Source organism: Hyperolius riggenbachi, chromosome 2 (assembly GCF_040937935.1).
Source record: "Hyperolius riggenbachi isolate aHypRig1 chromosome 2, aHypRig1.pri, whole genome shotgun sequence".
Classification (NCBI taxonomy): Eukaryota; Metazoa; Chordata; class Amphibia; order Anura; family Hyperoliidae; genus Hyperolius; species Hyperolius riggenbachi.
Genome location: NC_090647.1, coordinates 399774720 through 399796246, shown reverse-complemented (window position 1 = coordinate 399796246; position 21527 = coordinate 399774720).

Here is a 21527-nt window from a genome sequence, read left to right as displayed (position 1 = left end):
AGTACACAGAATGCTATATAGTGTGGCTGAACGAGCGGTGTACCACTGTTCCCAGCAGACACAGAACAGTACACAGAATGCTATATAGTGTGGCTGAACGAGCGGTGTACTACTGTTCCCAGCAGACACAGAACAGTACACAGAATGCTATATAGTGTGGCTGAACGAGCGGTGTACTACTGTTCCCAGCAGACACAGAACAGTACACAGAATGCTATATAGTGTGGCTGAACGAGCGGTGTACTACTGTTCCCAGCAGCGACACACAATGACTGGGGGGGACCCTGGCTAGCGTGGCTGGAGCGCGAACTACCCTGCCTGCCTACCCAAAGCTAAACCCACAGACAAATGGCGGAGATATGACGTGGTTCGGGTATTTATTTACCCGAACCACGTGACAGTTCGGCCAATCAGAGCGCGTTCGGGTCCGAACCACGTGACCCGTTCGGCCAATCACAGCGCTAGCCGAACGTTCGGGGAACGTTCGGCCATGCGCTCTTAGTTCGGCCATATGGCCGAACGGTTTGGCCGAGCACCGTCAGGTGTTCGGCCGAACTCGAACATCACCCGAACAGGGTGATGTTCTGCAGAACCCGAACAGTGGCGAACACTGTTCGCCCAACACTATTCTGTGACAGCAAAGAATCATATACAGATTGGTAGAATTGGTTAGAATCCAGTCCAGTCTTGCTTCTGTTTCTGATGTAGTTCAGTCAAGTTCTATTAATAGACAAATAAATTCTCGGCCAGTTAGGAACCAATCTCGTTTAGAGCCTGTCTTTTGTGCAGATGATATTAACTATCTATTCAATCATTTAAAGAAGGATAGGAAAAGTTTTCTAAACCACTATTCTAAAATGGAAAGTTCTTGTCTGCTGAAATATGTGCATGCTGTGGAAAGGATGAGTGGTTACAAATTGTGTCCGCAAAAAGCCGACTCTGCTCTGATCCAAGTTTGGAAGGAAATCTTGTCATTTGATTCAAGTGCAGATCAGGGGTGCAGCTAAGGTTTTTGTGGCCCCAAGCGGACTGTAGTAAGTGGCCCTATCCGGCGAAAAATGGGTGTGGCTATCCTGCATAAGTGGGCGTGGCCATGACATGTGGGTGGAGCGAGAGGGTGGATTTGGGCGGGGCTGTTTGCGGGGAAAAATGGACGTGGGGGCGATTGAGGCGCGCGTAGCGCTGAAAAATGGGCGTGGCCATGACATTGTATGGGCGGAGCTTAACCGTAGCACAGCAAATATAGCCAACTATGACCATTAAATAATAAATGCAGCAACAGTTACCCCAGACACCAGAAAATAAAAACGCAATTTGTGCAACATTTCAACAGAAATCAAACGCAATTTGGGCCACATTTCAGCAGAAATCAAACGCAATTAGGGCACATTTTCAGCAGCAATCAAACGCAATTAGGGCACATTCTCAGAAGAAATCGAACGCAATTAGGGCACATTTTCAGCAGAAATCAAACGCAATTAGGGCACATTTTCAGCAGAAATCGAACGCAATTAGGGCACATTTTCAGCAGAAATCAAACGCAATTAGGGCCACATTTTCAACAGAAATCAAACGCAATTAGGGCCACATTTTCAGCAGAAATCGAACGCAATTAGGGCCACATTTTCAGCAGAAATCGAACGCAATTAGGGCACAGTTCAGCAGAAATCAAACGCAATTAGGGCACAGTTCAGCAGAAATCAAACGCAATTAGGGCCACATTTTCAGCAGAAATCAAATGCAATTAGGGCACAGTTCAGCAGAAATCAAATGCAATTAGGGCACATTTTCAGCAGATAAGGGCTGCAAAAAGAAAAGAATTTACTCACCTGGCACTGGCTGGCAGAAGTCTTCTCTCTCCGTCTCCTCTCCTGGCCGGTGGCCGGCTCCTCAGGCGCGCAGTTCCCACGGAGCTCCCTCCCTCCTCCAATCTCCCGCGCTGATTAAATGCAGGGGGGCTACGGGAAGATGGCCACCCAAAGCCCTGTACTGGAGGCATAAATATTCTCCAGAGCAGGGCTTCGGCGGCGGCCATCTTCCCGTAGCCCTGCTGCCCAGCTCTGCCAGCCCCGCGGGGCTGCGGGAAAGCAGTGACGTCACGCCAACGTCACTGAGCCGCCGAGGCCCCTACGATCTTGAGGCCCCAAGTGGCCGCTTGGTTTGCTTTATGCCTCGCGGCACCCCTGGTGCAGATGCAGGCATGCATGTGATTGAGGAATCAAATGAGTGGAGAGATTGCAGCAATCGAGTCAGTTTTGATTTTACTGCAGAAGAGATCAATGCTTATTATGGCTATTTGAAGAATGATAGGGAAGAGTTTGTCATTCGCAACAAAATGAGGAGTTTATTAGGAATTGTATCTGTGGAGTAAGATCTCTGATGGTTAATGCCTTGTGTGAGAATGAATCTGCCTCTACTTTGATTGCCATCTGGCAAGAAATTCTTTCCTCTAAATTTCAATCTCATTTTCTCTCTGATAACCCTTATGTCCAGAGTTCACAACCTGCATGTCAGTTTCACAACCTGCATGTCAGTTATCTGTACAAACTCCATTGCAAACTGCAGTCAGAACCACACCTTGGTCCTAGCAAAAAATCATTAGAAAATAAGTCATCATCCAAAAAGAAAAAGAAATTCTTTCCTACCAACTCCATTCAGCATGTGCAGCCTCCAGCCGATTCCAGTCGGGTGCAGCCTCCAGCCGATTCCAGTCGGGTGCAGCCTCCAGCCGATTCCAGTCGGGTGCAGACTCCAGTTGATTTGTGTCCTCAGCAATCTCCAGTCAGTCCTGAGGCCTGCAGAGCCCCAGCATGTTCATCCTGCAGTATCCAGTCCTGCAATCCAGCCTGCAGAACTTTGCTCCTTGCCTGTAGAACTTTGCTCCCAGTCCGCACAGGCTCAGTTCACACAGTTTCAGTGCCAGCCCGCACAGACTGTATTGGGATCTCAGCCAACGGTCCAGCCAAGCGCTCAGCCAACGGCCCAGCCAAGTGCTCAACCAAAGGTCCAGATCCATGAGGTTACACAGTCTGCTGTCCTGTCTGAAACTACTGAGCCTGCTGCCCTGTCTAAAGCGTCCCAACCTGTTAACTTGCCTAAAGTTATCCGTCTTCTGTTTTGCCTGAGGTTATGCAAGCTGCTGCCCAGCCTTCACAGACTTTAGTTGCTGCTGTTCCTGTAGGTGCCAAGTCTGTTGATGTTCCTGCTCCTAATGGTGCTCAGACTGATGTTCCTGATGGTGCCCGGCCTGCTACTGTTCTTGCTTCTCTTGGTAGTGCCTGGTCTGCTGGACTACTTGAGGGCACCCAGTTTACTATCCAGCCTGTTGCTACCCTGTCTGAGACTATTCAGTCTGTTGCTAATCTGCAGGGGCATATCAATGGAGGTCGCAGAGGTCACTCTCGCGACCGGGCCCGCCGCCTGAAGCCTTGAGGGGGGGGGGCCCGGCCGCTGGGCCCCCCTCCCTTTTTGCATAATGTAAAGTATTTGCGAGGACGAGGAGTGTGGGTGCTGCCTTACTAATTGCGGTGGCCGCCGGCTCCGGCAGACGATTCTCATCTCTCCACTCTCTCCCTCGGCTGGCTCCGCCTCCCTCCTCCCCAGCGTCAGCAGCAGACAGCACAGTCATTAGCGGCGGAGCCAGGCGAGTCTGGCTAGATGAGTCATGTCACTGTCTGTGACTATGACGTCACTCGCTCTCTCCCCCCTGGTGCTGGCTGGCCTCTAGCCTACCTCAATCTATTACTGCGGTGTGCAGTGTGCAGTGGAAGAAGTGTTTGCCGCCCACCCACGTACCTGGCTGAAACAGTTTCTGCCTGCTGCTGCGGCTGCCATAGTGTGGTTTGTGGAGGACTGTCAGACTTGGTTGGTCGGTGAGTAGTTGTTGGCTAAGTTGCCATAAATGCCTTTTTTTAACTGCTTTATCCTTTATGCTTTGTTTGTTGTGCGCCAAAAAACAGTGACTAGTGGGCCCTCTAAAATAGGGGTGTAGAGCCTGGGCTATGACCTATCCTGAACTTGTGCTGGAGGGACCCCCCGTCTTCCAGGTGGCTGTGGCGGCCGGCGGGTACTTGCACGGATGCAGCGGCACACCAGAGTCTCGTTGCAATGCAGATGTGGTAAATGCTACTCTAGTGTGTCGTGTGAGTACCTGCCACAGTCGCCTGGAACACATGGGCCCCTCCAGCACACAGGCGCGCCCATGAGCCCTATGCCCCTGCTGCATGGGGCCCAGGGAGTAGAACCGTTATTGTGTGTGTGTGTGTGTGTGTGTGTGTCAGGGTGCGTGTGTATTTTGTGTGTGTATGTATCAGAGTGCGTGTGTATTTTGCGTGTGTATGTATCAGGGTGTGTGCGTGCGTGTATCAGGGTGTGTGTACAATGTGTGTGTGAAACACATGGGCCCCTCCAGCACACAGGTGCACCCATGAGCCCTATGCCCCTGCTGCATGGGGCCCAGGGAGTAGAACCGCTATTTAGTGTATGTGTGTATGTATGTATCAGGGTGCATGTGTATGTATCAGGGTGTGTGCGTGTATCAGGGTGTGTGCGTGTATCAGGATGTGTGCGTGTATCAGGGTGTGTGTGTACAATGTGTGTGTGAAACACATGGGCCCCACCAGCACACAGGCGCGCCCATGAGCCCTATGCCCCTGCTGCATGGGGCCCAGGGAGTAGAACCACTAGTGTGTGTGTGTGTGTGTATCAGGGTGCGTGTGTACAATGTGTGTGTATGTATCAAGGTGTGTGTGTGTGCGTGCATGTATCAGGGTGTGTGTGTGTGTGTGTGTGTGTGTGTACGTGGTATGATCTTTTGGCATCCCCACTACTACTTGCTAATCATTTAAATTAAACAATGTTGCCCACCGTTGAGCGGTTAACGTACCCATGCCTTAGCCGATGCGCTCCATTTGCGGGTTGAAGGAGAAAACTTAGGAATTACATGGAACGTGAGTGGAGCGCATCAGCTAAGGCAGCGACATGGGTAAGTTAACCCCCCTTCTGCCACGGACACTCCAGTATTGGGGGTTCCAAAAGTTAGATAGAGCCAGCTAGCGTCTCCCCAGGTCTCTCCTTCAGGTTTGTTCCTGATTTCCCCCAGTTAGTAGTTTGCCCAGGGACTTAGAGCCGGCTTGCGGATCCCCCAGGTTTGACACTCATCTTCCCAGTGAATAGTGGTCCCCTTGTGCCACTGCAGCGTATTTGCAGTGAAGCAAACCTACCTGTGTGGCCGGCAAGCTCCTCCATCAGCCTGTGTACTTTCACCTTCATCCTTGTGGGCGCCTCTTCTCTGTGATCACCGCAGCATGTTATGTAAAGAGGCACCTGCGAGGGTGAAGGCAGAAGCACATAGGCAGACAGAGGAGTGTGCAGGCCAGACAGGTGAATTTACTCCCATATGAATACTCTGCAGGGACAGCAAAGACCACTAGGAAGGCGGTTGTCAGACATGGTAGGTCCGCCAGCTGACTCTGGATCCCTGGGGGAACACCCATTATAGTAAACTCAGATATAGTAAACATTTGGGTATTATAAACTATATGTCCGGTTCTAGTCAATTGCCATTTTTTTTTTTTTTTATTTAAAGGGGTCATCAGGCTTTGCTCAAAGGACTTACGAGGTCAGATTGAAAAAAAAGTTATGTACCTGAATCTTCGAGCAGACATCAGTACACATCCCCACTGGCCTCCTTGTCCGTTTTTCTGCTGCCATTATCTAGATCTAGATTACATTGAGACAGACGACCGCTGCCAGGGTCGCCTTATCTGTGTCTCTGCATATCGCCGCTTTAATTGAGTCCTGCGCAGCCTCCCTGCGCAGGCAGAGGAAAGATTACATGTCTCCGACGGAGACAGTGCTGTACAGAGTATATTGTCACAAACTGTCCCTCAGAGGGGCTCACAATCTTATCCCTACCAGAGTCCTATGTCTATGTATGAATCATGTAGTGTATGTATCGTAGTCTAGGGCCAATTTTGGGGGAAGCCAATTAACTTATCTGTATGTTTTTGGAAGTGGGAGGAAGCCGGAGTGCCCAGAGGAAACCCACACAAAGGGAGAACATACAAACTCCTAGCAGATAGTGCCCTGGATGGCGTTCAAACTGGGGACACTGCAAGACGAGAGCGCTAATCATTACGCCTCCGTGGTGGCCATAAGGGACCAATGCCTGGTATAGTAAACCTTGATGTAAAACTTCTGTTCTAGTAAACCTGATTTCTGGCCTCTTCAGTATTCTGAAGCATTTGTCATTCATCAGTCAGAAATGCATAAGCCATGGTAGGTGAGTAGCCTGGCTGGCAGCCACTTGTAGCCTGCTCGCTGTCTGCACACTACTCTGGGCCTGCGTGGATTACCTCAGAAGCACCAGCTAATGTGATCTATGCTTCCTGTGGAAGTTGCGGCCTGATTACTGAGGGAATTGTCTGTCATCTGTTACTTGTTTGTGCATGGCTGCAACGCTACAGCAGGCTGCACAGACATGTGGACAGAGGAGCATACTATCAGTACTGTACCTGCAGATTAACTGGTGAGACCTATACTTCCTCTGAAAGCTGTTGCATGATTATTGCGTACAACTCCCTGCATACAGAGCACTCTGCATTTTTATCTAGCTTAGGCACTTTCGGCTTTATTCACAAAAGGGTGCTATGAAATATCACGCGTGCTATTTATTAGCACGCGTGTTATTTTGCGCGCTATCGCTCGCGTTGTAACACATCGCATTATATAACGTTATAGCGTGCAATGCATTACAACACGACTCGAGCATTAGCGTGCAAAATAGCACGCATGCTAATAAATAGCACGTGTGATATTTCATATAAATAGCACGTGTGATATTTCATAGATAGCACCCTTTTGTGAATCAAGCCCTGTCTGTGATCGCTTGCTGAAGCATTGACAGGAAAAAAATGACTCCCAATTATTGACTGAATAAATATACAGTACCATAGTATACTTTGTGCTTGAGTATGTCAATTTATGATATAATAAGCCAGTAAGCCACTTTACCCATTCTTTTTGAGTTTACTATAAAGGGATTCTACTGTAAAGCATTTCTCTGACCTGCTCACATGCGGGGAAACACTGCATAATTGGATTCAGTGGAAAGGGGCCATAAGTCTTTATGTGGGGCACCAGGCTACCTAACTGTGTTGTATGGGGGCACACTGCTAACCAATTCAGATGTCTGGAGGTACTGTGGTATTTATTTAAAGGTGGGACACACTGATGTTTACTTCTGTTATCTTGGGTGTACATGTCTGCTTAAAGGGAACCCAAACTGAGAAGGATATGGCTTTTTCCTTGTAAAATAATACCAGTTGCCTGACTCCCCTGCTGATCCTGTGTCTCTAATACGTTTAGCCCTAGCCCCTCAACAAGCATGCAGATCAGGTGCTCTGACTGAAGTCAAACTGGATTAGCTGCATGCTTGTTTCAGGTGTGTGTGATTCAGCCACTACTGCAGCCAAAGAGATCAGCAGGGCTGACAAGCAACTAGTAAGTTTTAAAAGGAAACATTTATATCCCTCTCAGTTAAGGTTCCCTTTAACTGGCAGTGGCATCTCGGTTCATTATATTATAGTATACAGTATATTATATTCATGTGCGTATACAAATATTATGCATCTTCTATTTTATTTTATTATGCACTGGAAGCCTCTCCTACCCACATTTGTGTAAAATTTGTTTTTCATAGTTTCAAATTTGTTGTATGGTGGAATGGTGCTTAAAATTATTACATGCTAATTATGCTATTGGTGACATATTGCTGTGTATAGTCAGAATTGCTAATATTGTGTAAGATGCATTACTTAAAGGACTTCGATGGAGATTATTATAATCTAGGTTTACTCACCTGGGACTTCTTCCAGCCCCTAGCAGCCGTCGTAGTCCCTTGCCGCAATCGGGGTCCTCCTCTGTGTCCCGCTGGCCACCAGTAATCAGCGACCCAACGGCAGGTCAGCTCTTCTGTGACTGACTCTTCTTCTCAGGCACAGTACACGCTAGATCATGTGGATGCACAGACCGATCAATATAGATGCCCAGTGGGACACCGAGGAGGACCGGGGCTGCGACGAGGGACTGAGACGGCTGCTAGGGGCTGGAAGGAGCCCCAGGTGAATAAACATAGATTCTAATAGTCACTTCGAAAGTAATTTAAGTGGTTTGTGTAATGCACAATTGTGTGTTGTGCATGTCAATTTTGCTGACCTTTTGTGAATACACCTCAATGCCTGACTTTGTATTATTTCGGCATTCAGGCAAAGGTTTGAATTTGGTAATTGGGGGATATGATGTCTTTTTATACTGGGAATATGGGTTGATTTGATATTTTTGGTGGGATACCTGCTCTTGTTATATACAAGACAAAATGCCTGCGCTTGAAGTGAGGGGCATGATGGTTGCACTTGTTATATGTGAGTCAAGTAATGGTTTTTAGTATGGCTTCGATTACTCTTACTATTGTTGTTGTTTGAAGTGTACCTGAGATGAGCAAAAGAAAACATTTATACATACCTGAGACTTCATCCAGGCCCTGTTAGGCTGATCACTCTTGCGCCGCCCTCCTCTGCTGCCTGGATCCTCCACTAGACAGCCATCGGTGCAGTCCAGCCGGCTCACTCCCATGGCCTGGAGTGTTTTGTGCCTACTCTCCCAATGATGGGGTGCACGTGGCCAGTCCGCCCATGCTCAGTATGCTCCTACTGGTAGAATAACTGGGCTGCCTAGCAGAGGATCCAGGTGGCCTGTGAAGATGGCAAGGAACCAGTCAGCCTGTAGGGGGCTGGAGGAAACCCTAGTTGCGTATAATTTTTTTTCTTTAATGGAGTTAGGCTTTTTATGCTCTCCCCCCCCCCCCCCCTTGATCTACTGACCCATGGGCTCCTGCAGCTGGTTCCCAGCTCCACTCGCAGCCCGAGGCCTGGAGTCCCCGCTGGTACTGAGGACTACTGTGCCTGTGCAGTACACCGCGGGCAACGTGGGCGTGATTGACGGCGTCGCTCGTGCATGCGCAGTGCAAGGCCAACCCCGAGGTCGGTCTCAGTACTGGCGAGTGGAGCTGCGTCGTGGGACATGTTGCTGGGTACGGGCTGCAGGAACCCACGGGTAAGTAGATTGTGGGGGAGCATAAAAAGCCTGATAACTCCTTATTCTACCTTTTTTTTTTTTTTTTTTTTTTGAGTCCTTGATTTCCTAATTTTTTGCCTTATCAGCATGATGGAAGCACACCTAGGCTGTTTTTTTTTTGTTTTTTTGGGGGGTGATGCTTATGTTAGCTATGAATGTGCCAGGTGGTCTGTGCTTACAAGTTGCTGATATGTACATCTGACCATGATTGTAGTAGTTTGAAACAATGCAAAGGAGGATGCTTGATTACTGAAAAATTCTCATAGATTTTAGGCATTTCACCATGGCATCTTTTGCGTGTACTTTGTAGTGCAATAAAAAATTTTTTGAGCTAGTGAGTAGATGTCATTGAAAAGTCAAAATGATTGAACAGCCAAATGCATATCTCTGTGTCATTGGAGATACTTAAACTGTATTACCTGTTTTGCCTGCAGGGTTTGTGGGCAAAAATCTTGTCTGGTCTCTCACCATTGTTAAAATGACTGCATGTACACAGCTATATAAGGTATTGTCTAGTTTGAAAAGTTTTTGACAGTCCCTAGACTCCAAAAGGACTGCTTGCAGACAGTCCCTAGACTCCATAAGGGCTGTTTGCAGAACTTGTGTGAGAGATTGGCAGGGACAGGGAGGGTGCCACTGACCACCAAAACAATTGTCACGCTGTGCCTCAAGCGTCCTTATTGTATTTCTGCATTGGCACCCCACGTGACTACCAGCATATAGCACGTGGAGCACATGTGTAATGTAATTTGGGCTTGGGCTGCCGTGAAAACGGGCCTCTAGTTTGTGTTCTCCCTTCAGGCCAAAAGGTCCCAGTCCTCCCCTGCTCTACATGTCTGCAGTTTGTCCACCCCTGTCTCCGGGCACTGTGGACTGATTAAACCCAAATTTAATTTTAACTATCTGTTATAAAACATATTTTTCTAATGAAAAAATTTCAATTAATTTTTTTTATATTTTACTTTGTCTAGGATAATCTTGCCGATAAACTGAATTGGTGCAGCAAAATGTCAGGCTATGTACACCAAAGTGGTTTTCAAAAGAGAAAAAGAAAAAGGATAGCTGAAGAACAGTCTCAAAAACTTCCCAAAATAAGCAGTTTTTTTGTGAGTGCAGGTGCAACCACTTCCAAAGCTGTGGATGCTGAAGCTGAAGGAAATCTAGAAGGCACAGAGGTGCAGAGTAGTTCAGCTGTACATGAGAGCAGCCAGTCTTCTTGTCCAGTGATGGTAGTTACTGACACTGTAACTGAACAACATGAAGTAGGCAGCAGAGAACCTAGTTGTACTGGTGGCAGTAAGAGTATCCTCTCTACTGATCCTCTTTCACTGTTTAGTGACCCCAAAGAAGCAGCCATTTCATTACCCAGCTCAGAAGAGAATGAGCCTCTAACTGGTTTTACGGCTTCTGCTATCCAGCAGCCAACTGGTAGTGCAGACATTGTTCCTTTTTCTGTAGAGCACCTTATTGGAGAACAGTTTGTTACAGACAGAGGTCACTACCCTATTAATATTACAGACCCAAACTTTAAAAAATTAATTCTGGCAAATGGTCCATGCAGACCTAAAGGACCATTCCCAAGAGACTCTGACCAAAATGCTCGCTGTTTTACAAAAAATTATTATCACAGGGTTACAAAGGCGGGTCATAAAATACCAATAATGTGGCTGTGCTATTCCCCAAAATTAAATGCTGCATACTGTGAGCCATGCTGGTTATTTGGAGCCCGAAGAAAGCAGGGATTTGAACCTGCATGGGCCAAGGGCATACAAAAGTGGCAGAGGCTTTCAGCCAGAATGCAAATCCATAAGGTTTCCCATGCTCACATTGATGCATGTATTGTATATGACCGGTGGAGGAAAAATAAAACCATTGATGCAGAGAATGAAAAGGCAATTTTGAAGAAAAAATTTTTTGGCAGACAGGTCATGCACAGAATGACACTAACAATGGCAATGGGTAATCTAGCCTTTCGTGGCCACAGGGAACAAGTAGGAGAGAGCAATAATGGCAATTTTCTTGCCATCATTGAATTGCTGGCACAATATGACCATGTTTTGAGAGACCTTCTCCAATTACCGCAGGGCACGGTCCGATACTTGAGTCCAACTATACAAAATTAAGTTATTAATATGCTGGCAAAACAGATCGAAAGTGAAATTGTTTCAGATATAAAATTGTCACAATTTTACTCCATCATTATGGATACCATTCAAGATATATCTAAAACAGACCAGTTGAGCCAAGTTTATCGCTATGTCACTGTTACAAGGGATGAGTCCCTTAGGGCTACAGATGTTACTATAAATGAGGTGTTTCTGGGTTTCAATGCAGTTGAAGACCAAAGTGCTGCGGGTCTTGAGAAAGATATAATCCAAAGCATTGAAGAAAAGGGTCTGGAGCTTACTAAGTGTCGTGGGCAAGGCTATGACAGAGCAGCTACAATGAGTGGTGTGTGTATACAGGTGTCCAATCTCGTATATTACGAAAATAACCAACTGCCTTATATGTGCACTGTGCTGCTCATAATGTTAATTTAGTGCTACAAGATGCTGTTGCTGGCATTCCTGAGGTGTCAAGATTTTAAGATGTGACACAAGCTCTGTATGTTTTTTTTGGTGAAAGTACTAAACGTTGGAATATACTTTCAACTTTTACTACCGAGAGCACGCTGACACTCAAATGTTTATGCCCAACACGTTGGTCATCCCGATATGAATCAGTACTTGCACTCCGATTTCGCTTCATGGATATCATGAAAGCCCTTTCAAAAATCATCCTCACATCCTCTAAAGCTAAAGAAAGAGAAGAGGCTAGCAGTTTAAAGAAAAAAATGGAATCCTTTCAGTTTATTTTTCTTGTTGTCCTTCAGAGCAAAATTTAGCAAACCATAAATTCCATATCGAAAGTGTTGCAGTCTGAGAAAATGGATATATCTAATGCTGCCAATCTCCTGCAGAATGCAACAGAAGCTCTTAGGGCCTTCAGAGATAATTATGAGGATGCCAAAAACACAGCAGTCTCACTTGCAGATGGGAGGGGATATTAACAGGAAAAATGGGTATAGGTATGCAAAGTATGGAAAATTTAGTTCAAAGCCAAAACAATTGATTATATCCCAAAAAAACAACAGAGAACAACCCCACTCGAATATTGTATACAATAAAATGATAAAATCAACTTTGTATAAAGATAAAAAGAGAGACTAGGTACGAGGCTCCCTCGAGGTCTGAATTCTCGATGGGACTTAGCTCTAATTACATAATATTGCTCATGAGCCCGCTCTTTCTCTTCTTGCCTTTATACAAAGTTGATTTTATCATTTTATTGTATACAATATTCGAGTGGGGTTGTTCTCTGTTTTTTGGGATATAATCATTTTGGCTTTGAACTAAATTTTCCATACTTTGCAACCCTATACCCATTTTTCCTGTTAATATCCCCTCCCATCTGTGAAGTGTGAAGGCGTATCCCTGGTCATCGGGTCCACCCCCTTCACAAGTGGTGGGTATATATGGGTACTCTGTGTCATTTTTACTTTAGCTATGAATAAGGACCAGTAGGTCTGAAACATGTCAGCTGCAGATGCGTGACTTGGTGTTTTGATTTTGGATACGTCCATAATAAAGGATTCATTTTAGGACATGTGCGGACCCCCTTCCTTTTGCTACAGATTTTTAAACATGGGTGGGAGCACTCAGTGCATAAAAGATAGGCTAATAAACTGGTAATCTTATAAACAGAGTGGTGATCTCAGCTATCTATGCCTCAGTACAGCTATCTCTGCCTCAGTACAGCCATGTGTACCTCAGTACAGTCCAGCTTAACCGTCTTTACCTCAGTACAGACAAGTCAAGCCATCTCTGCCTCAGTACAGCCATGTCGACCTCTAACAGTCCAGCCTAACCATCCTTTCCCTAGTACAGTCAAGACATCTCTTCCTCAGTACAGTGATCTTAGCTATGTATGCCTCAGTACAGCAATGTCAACCTCAGTATAGTCCAGCTGAACCATATTTGCCTTAGTACAGACAAGTCAAGCCACCTCTGCCTCAGTACAGTGATCTCATCTATCTCTGTCTCAGTACAGCCATGTCAACCTGAGTACAGTCCAGCTTAACCATCTTTGCCGTAGTACAGTCAAGCCATCTCTGCCTCAGTACAGTGATCTCATCTATCTCTGTCTCAGTACAGCCATGTCAACCTGAGTACAGTCCAGCTTAACCATCTTTGCCGTAGTACAGTCAAGCCATCTCTGCTTCAGTACAGTGAACTCAGCTATCTCTGCCTCAGTACAGTCCAGCTTAACCAACTTTGCCTTAGTACAGACAAGTCAAGCCATCTCTGCCTCAGCACAGTGATCGCAGGTATCTATACCTCAGTACAGCCATCTCAGCTATTTCTGCCTCAGTACAGCCATGTCAACCTCAGTCCAGCCTAACCATCTTTGCCTTAGTACAGTCAAGCCACCTCTACCTCAGTACAGTGATCGCAGGTATCTACACCTCAGTACAGCTATCTCTGCCTCAGTACAGCCATGTCAACCTCAGTCCAGTCCAGCCTAACCATCTTTGCCTTAGTACAGTCAAGCCACCTCTGCCTCAGTACAGTGATCGCAGGTATCTACACCTCAGTACAGCCATCTCAGCTATCTCTGCCTCTACAGCCATGTCAACCTCAGTCCAGTCCAGCCTAACCATCTTTGCCTTAGTACAGTCAAGCCACCTCTGCCTCAGTACAGTGATCTCATCTATCTCTGCCTCAGTACAGCCATATCAACCTCAGTACAGTCCAGCTGAACCATATTTGCCTTAGTACAGCCAAGTCAAGCCATCTCTGCCTCTGTACAGCCATGTCTACCTCTGTACAGTCCAACCTAACCATCTTTGCCTTAAGGCCAGCCAATACATCTTTGCCTTAGTACAGTGATCTCAGCTATCTATGCCTCAGTACAGACATCTCAATCTCAATACAGTCCAGCTGAACCATATTTGCCTTAATACAGACAAGTCAAGCCATTTCTGCCTCAGTACAGTGTTCTTAGCTATCTCTGTCTCAGTACAGCCATATCAACCTGAGTACAGTCCAGCTTAACCAACTTTACCTTACTACAGACACGTCAAGCAATCTCTGTCTCAGTACAGTGATCTCAGCGATCTCTTTCTTCCTCAGTACAGTCATCTCAACCACAGTGCAGCTTATCCATCTTTGCCTTAGTACAGTCAAGCCACCTCTACCTCAGTACAGTGATCACAGGTATCTACACCTCAGTACAGCCATCTCTGCCTCTACAGCCATGTCAACCTCAGTCCAGTCCAACCTAACCATCTTTGCCTTAGTACAGTCAAGCCACCTCTGCCTCAATACAGTGATCTCATCTATCTCTGCCTCAGTACAGCCATGTCAACCTCAGTACAGTCCAGCTGAACCATATTTGCCTTAGTACAGCCAAGTCAAGCCATCTCTGCCTCTGTACAGCCATGTCTACCTCTGTACAGTCCAACCTAACCATCTTTGCCTTAAGGCCAGCCAATACATCTTTGCCTTAGTACAGTGATCTCAGCTATCTATGCCTCAGTACAGACATCTCAATCTCAGTACAGTCCAGCTGAACCATATTTGCCTTAATACAGACAAGTCAAGCCATTTCTGCCTCAGTACAGTGTTCTTAGCTATCTCTGTCTCAGTACAGCCATATCAACCTGAGTACAGTCCAGCTTAACCAACTTTGCCTTACTACAGACACGTCAAGCAATCTCTGTCTCAGTACAATGATCTCAGCGATCTCTTTCTTCCTCAGTACAGTCATCTCAACCACAGTGCAGCTTATCCATCTTTGCCTTAGTACAGTCAAGTCAAGCCATCTCTGCCTCAATACAGTGATTTCAGCCATCTCTGCCTTACTACAGTCAAATCCAGCAAACTTTGCCTCTGTACAGCCATCTCTCCATGAGTCCAGATATCTTTACATCACTACAGTCCAGGCCAATCATCCATAAATCAGTACAGTCTAGGCCAGTCAATCTGATAACTTAGAAGCAAGAAAACAGGCTATTCCTGCATATACCATAATATCTCTCTCTCTATATATCTATATCTATATATATGTATACATACATACATACATACATACATACATACATACATACATACATACGTGTGAAAAACTATTTGCCCCCTTTTATGATTTCTCATTCTTTTGCATGTTTGTCACACTTAAATCTTTCTGCTCATCAAAAACCGTTAACTATTAGTCAAAGATAACATAATTGAACACAAAATGCAGTTTTAAATGATGGTTTTTATTTAGTGAGAAAAAAGAACTCCAAATCTACATGGCCCTATGTGAAAAAGTGATTGCCCCCCCCCCCCCTTGTTAAAAAATAACTTAACTGTGGTTTATCACACCTGAGTTCAATTTCTGTAGTCACCCCCAGGCCTGATTACTGCCACACCTGTTTCAATCAAGAAATCACTTAAATAGTAGCTATCTGACACAGAGAAGTAGACCAAAAGCACCTCAAAAGCTAGACATCATGCCAAGATCCAAAGAAATTCAGGAACAAATGAGAACAAAAGTACTGTAATTGAGATCTATCAGTCTGGTAAAGGTTATAAAGCCATTTCTAAAGCTTTGGAACTCCAGCGAACCACAGTAAGAGCCATTATCCACAAATGGCAAAAACATGGAACAGTGATGAACTTTCCCAGGAGTGGCTGGCCGACCAAAATTACCCCAAGAGCGCAGAGAAAACTCATCCGAGAGGCCACAAAAGACCCCAGGACAACATCTAAAGAACTGCAGGCCTCACTTGCCTCAATTAAGGTCATTGTTCATGACTCCACCATAAGAAAGAGACTGGGCAAAAACGGTCTGCATGGCAGATATCCAAGGCGCAAACCACTTTTAAGCAAAAAGAACATTAAGGCTCGTCTCAATTTTGCTAAAAAAACATCTCAATGATTGCCAAGACTTTTGGGAAAATACCTTGTGGACCGACGAGACAAAAGTTGAACTTTTTGGAAGGTGCGTGTCCCGTTACATCTGGTGTAGAAGTAACACAGCATCTCAGCAAAAGAACATCATACCAACAGTAAAATATGGTGGTGGTAGTGTGATGGTCTGGGGTTGTTTTGCTGCTTCAGGACCTGGAAGGCTTGCTGTGATAGATGGAACCATGAATTCTATTGTCTACCAAAAAATCCTGAAGGAGAATGTCCGGCCATCTGTTTGTCAACTCAAGCTGAAGCGATCTTGGGTGCTGCAGCAGGACAATGATCCAAAACACACCAGCAAATCCACCTCTGAATGGCTGAAGAAAAACAGAATGAAGACTTTGGAGTGGCCTAGTCAAAGTCCTGACCTGAATCCTATTGAGATGTTGTGGCATGACCTTAAAAAGGCAGTTCATGCTAGAAAACCCTCAAAGCTGAATTACAACAATTCTGTAAAGATGAGTGGGCCAAAATTCCTCCAGAGCGCTGTAAAAGACTTGTTGCAAGTTATCGCAAACGTTTGATTGCAGTTATTGCTGCTAAGGGTGGCCCAACCAGTTATTAGGTTCAGGGGGCAATTTCTTTTTCACACAGGGCCATGTAGGTTTTGAGTTGTTTTTCTCACTAAATAATAAAAACCATCATTTAAAACTGCATTTTGTGTTCAATTATGTTATCTTTGACTAATAGTTAACGGTTTTTGATGAGCAGAAACATTTGAGTGTGACAAACATGCAAAAGAATAAGAAATCAGGAAGGGGGCAAATAGTTTTCCACACCACTATATATATATATATATATATATATATATATATATATATATATATATATATTATACACATACACAGTATATAATTTATCTCTCTATCTCCTGTAAACCGCATAGGCCAGACAGAACTCTGACATGGCAAAGCTAACATAAAGGTTTGTAATATACTTTTTATCCTGTTATTAATATGAATCGTTTAGCTCTTGTATCTGTTGGAGGCATGTGTTTGAGTGTCAGGGGTCCCAAAGTGGGTTGCTTTAATTGGTGTGTGTGTTCATAGGGGTGGGGTGGCTGGCAGGGGGGGGCTCATACAGATTCCGCATCGGGGCCCAGAGGTTTGTAGCTACGCCACTGCTAATCTGCCTGCAGCACTACCTGAAGTTTTCCTGTTTACTGCTCAGATGTCACAGACCTCTGCTGTTGCTTCCAGGTCTGGCGACTCTGCTGCTGCTTCCAGGTCTGGCGGCTCTGCTGCTGCTTCCAGGTCTGGCGACTCTGCTGCTGCTTCCAGGTCTGGCGACTCTGCTGCTGCTTCCAGGTCTGGCGACTCTGCTGCTGCTTCCAGGTCTGGCGACTCTGCTACTGCTTCCAGGTCTGGCGACTCTGCTGCTGCTTCCAAGTCTGGCGACTCTGCTGCTGCTTCCAGGTCTGGCGACTCTGCTGCTGCTTCCAAGTCTGGCGACTCTGCTGCTGCTTCCAAGTCTGGCGACTCTGCTGCTGCTTCCTAGTCTGGCGACTCTGCTGCTGCTTCCAAGTCTGGTGACTCTGCTGCTGCTTCCAAGTCTGGCGACTCTGCTGCTGCTTCCAAGTCTGGCGACTCTGCTGCTGCTTCCAAGTCTGGCGACTCTGCTGCTGCTGCTTCTGAGGGTATCCAGTCTGCTGTTCCAGTTGCTACCTCCAAGTCCGCTGTTCCAGGTGTTGCTTCCAAGTACAGTGTTCCTGCGGATCTCAAGTCTGCTGCGGCTCTTCTTGATCCTGATGCGTTCCAGTCTGTTCCTGCTCCTTCGGATCCTGATGATCTCAACGCTGCTGATATCTCTGCTTCCCAATCTGTGTTTCTGCGTGACTCTTTCCAGTCACATCATGTCCAGGCTGTCCAGCCTCTAAAGACTCCGGTGGTCCATCCATACTGTATGTTTTTTTTATTTCTCTATCTCCCTGCCCACCCAGTCTCGGTTTTTCTATTGGGACCCAGGTGGGGCTAACTCTGGAGATCGTGTGGAGCGTTCGGAGTCCGCTCCTAAAGAGGGGGGTACTGTAATGATCTGTGCCTGTGTCATCCTGCTGGTAGCAGCACTGAGGAACTTGAGGTGGACTTCCGCTGTCTACCAGCAGATGGCTCTCATATTGCTTGGAGCTGTGCAATTCCTTGGCTCACCAGTAGATGGAAGTGTGAAAGATTCTGGCCAGTCACCTGAGCAATGTGCTGCATAAAAGGATGGACTTGCTAGCAGCACATTGCTAGGTCATTTTGTTTGTTTCCTTGCAGGGTTGTGACTCTGGCCAACCTTCCTGAACTCTGTTCCTGCATTCTGAACTCCTGGTATTTGATCCTTGCTAGTCTGACTATTCTCTGTCTTCTGCCATTGTACTTTGTATTACCTGGTTTGACTCCTGCTTGTATGACTTCCCTTTATGTATGCTGATTCGGATTATGCACTGTTGTATATATTCTGATATTGTGTGTGTTGCTGTATATATTTGGATAGATAGATAGTCAGGGTTCTGGTATTTGTGGTGCACCACGCGTTGTTTGATTGTACGATTGTATGTGTATGGTGATCTGCATTTGTACACTTTGCATTATTGTAAATAAACACATTTATTATTCTACTCTGTTGTGCAGACGTCAGTATTTCCATTGTGATCTTCTGGTTTTGTTTAAACCAAAACGATTGCCATGCAGAGATCGTGGATCTGCCAGTCTGGTTCCAGTCACGACCACGATCTGCATGGCCAATCGTTACACGATCATTCAGAAATGGAAGGAGTATGGCACAACTGTAAACCTACCAAGACAAGGCCATCCACCTAAACTCACAGGCCGAACAAGGAGAGCGCTGATCAGAAATGCAGTCAAGACAAGAGGCCCATGGTGACTCTGGACGAGCTGCAGAGATCTACAGCTCAGGTGGGAGACTCTGTCCATAGGACAAATATTAGTCATGCACTGTACACAGTTGGCCTTTATGGAAGAGTGGCAAGAAGAAAGGTATTGTTAACAGAAAGCATAAGAAGTCCAGTTTGCAGTTTGCCACAAGCCATGTGGGGGACATGGCAACCATGTGGAAGAAGGTGCTCTGGTCAGATGAGACCAACATGGAACTTTTTGGCCAAAATGCAAAAGGCTATGTGTGGCGGAAAACTAACACTGCACATCACTCAGAATGCACCATCTCCACTGTCAAATATGGTGGTGGCAGCATCATGCTCGGGGGGTGCATCGCTTCAGCAGGGACAGGGAAGCTGGTCAGAGTTGATGGGAAGATGGATGGAGCCAAATACAGGGCAAACTTGGAAGAAAACCTCTTGGAGACTGCAAAAGACTTGAGACTGGGGCGGAAGTTCACCTTCCAGTAGGACAATAACCCTAAACATAAAGCCAGGGCAACAATGGAATGGTTTAAAACAAAACATATCTATGTGTTAGAATGGCCCAGTCAAAGTCCAGGTCTAAATCCAATCGAGAATCTGTGGCAAGATCTGAAAACTGCTGTTCCCAAACGCTGTCCATCTAATCTGACTGAGCTGGAGCTGTTTTGCAAAGAAGAATGGGCATGGATTTCAGTCTCTAGATGTGCAAAGCTGGTAGAGACATACCCTAAAAGACTGGCAGCTGTAATTGCAGCAAAAGGTGGTTCTACAAAGTATTGACTTAAGGGGCTGAATAATTACGCACACCCCACTTTGCAGTTATTTATTTGTAAAAAATGTTTGGAATCATGTATGATTTTCGTTCCACTTGAACAACACAAACAAAAATAGAGCTATAAATCTATGCAATATTGAATGCATAGAGCATGTAAGCAAATACATCTCCAATGGGCTGTAGAGACCACTGTTGTATATGAGAAAAGAAGCCCAGTATCAAGACCATAATAATATAAGATCATGACTCATATCTCAAAACAATGAAACTTTATTGGGGACTTATCCAATTTACACAATATATAATTAAAACCAATATTAAAACCCCTGTCCTAATCCTAGGGTTATAGGAAATCTCTATAGCAGCATAACGTGACACAGTGTCTTGTATAAAAGCAGTGATATTGCGCCCAAATTATTGCATATCCGTGCATGTGAAATACAAAAATCCTATATAAATATCAACATCAAAAGGTACAAAAATACGTAATGAATGTATAGAAAGTGATAAAAAATAAACACCAATGGATTAAACTCATGCCTCCAGAAGCAGCCGCACGCTGCGAACGCGCAAGGCGCTCCCCCCCCCCCCGGTCTCTCCATATGCAGCATCTCACCATTATCGGTAAGCACTAGCACTTTGTTTGTATGCGCTGTATTATGATACTATTTTTGCACAACCTTCATCTGTGACATTTTCAGCAGTGTCCACACTGCATAGCACTTTTTTGCACATGAGTTTAATCCATTGGTGTTTATTTTTATCACTTTCTATACATTCATTACGTATTTTTGTACCTTTTGATGTTGATATTTATATAGGATTTTTGTATTTCACATGCACGGATATGCAATAATTTGGGCGCAATATCACTGCATTGATACAAGACACTGTGTCACGTTATGCTGCTATAGAGATTTCCTATAACCCTAGGATTAGGACAGGGGTTTTAATATTGGTTTTAATTATATATTGTGTCAATTGGATAAGTCCCCAATAAAGTTTCATTGTTTTGAGATATGAGTCATGATCTTATATTATTATGGTCTTGATACTGGGCTTCTTTTCTCATATACAACAGTGATATTCGTTCCACTTCTCACGTGTACACCACTTTGTATTGGTCTTTCACGTGGAATTCCAATAAAATTGATTCATGTTTGTGGCAGTAATATGACAAAATGTGGAAAACTTCAAGGGGGCCGAATACTTTTGCAAGCCACTGTATATAATGCAGAGCTGTCAACCTAATTTCTACTTTTTCAAGGACAGAAATCCCAAAAAATAAGGACAGCCCAAATTTTAGACGGACAGGGGGCAGAGTCAGCAGTGCACTTTTTAAGGAGAGCTGTGGGTAGGTCTAAAATGGCACCATTATTCATTTTTTATTATTTATATAATGCTGTCATCTTCTGCAGTGCTTTACAGGCATGTCACTATCCTCAGAGGAGCTCACAATCACTGCCAGACTGCATGTAGTTCAGTGGGGGATGCTTACTCATTGGTTTAATTTATAAACAATTTAAAGCAGAATATAACCCTGGAGAGAACTGCTGCCGCATCCGAAGTTTAGATAGCTACATTTAAGTAAACACAATGTAACAAGTGGTGAATGTTACTCACTCTTTGGCTGTCCTCCAGCTCCTGCACAGTCAGAGAGAGTGAGTCACATTCACCACTTGTGTTTACTTAAATGTATCTATCTAAACTTCGGCTGCTGCAGCTTTTCTCTCCACAGAACTTTAAAGCTCTGTGTGTA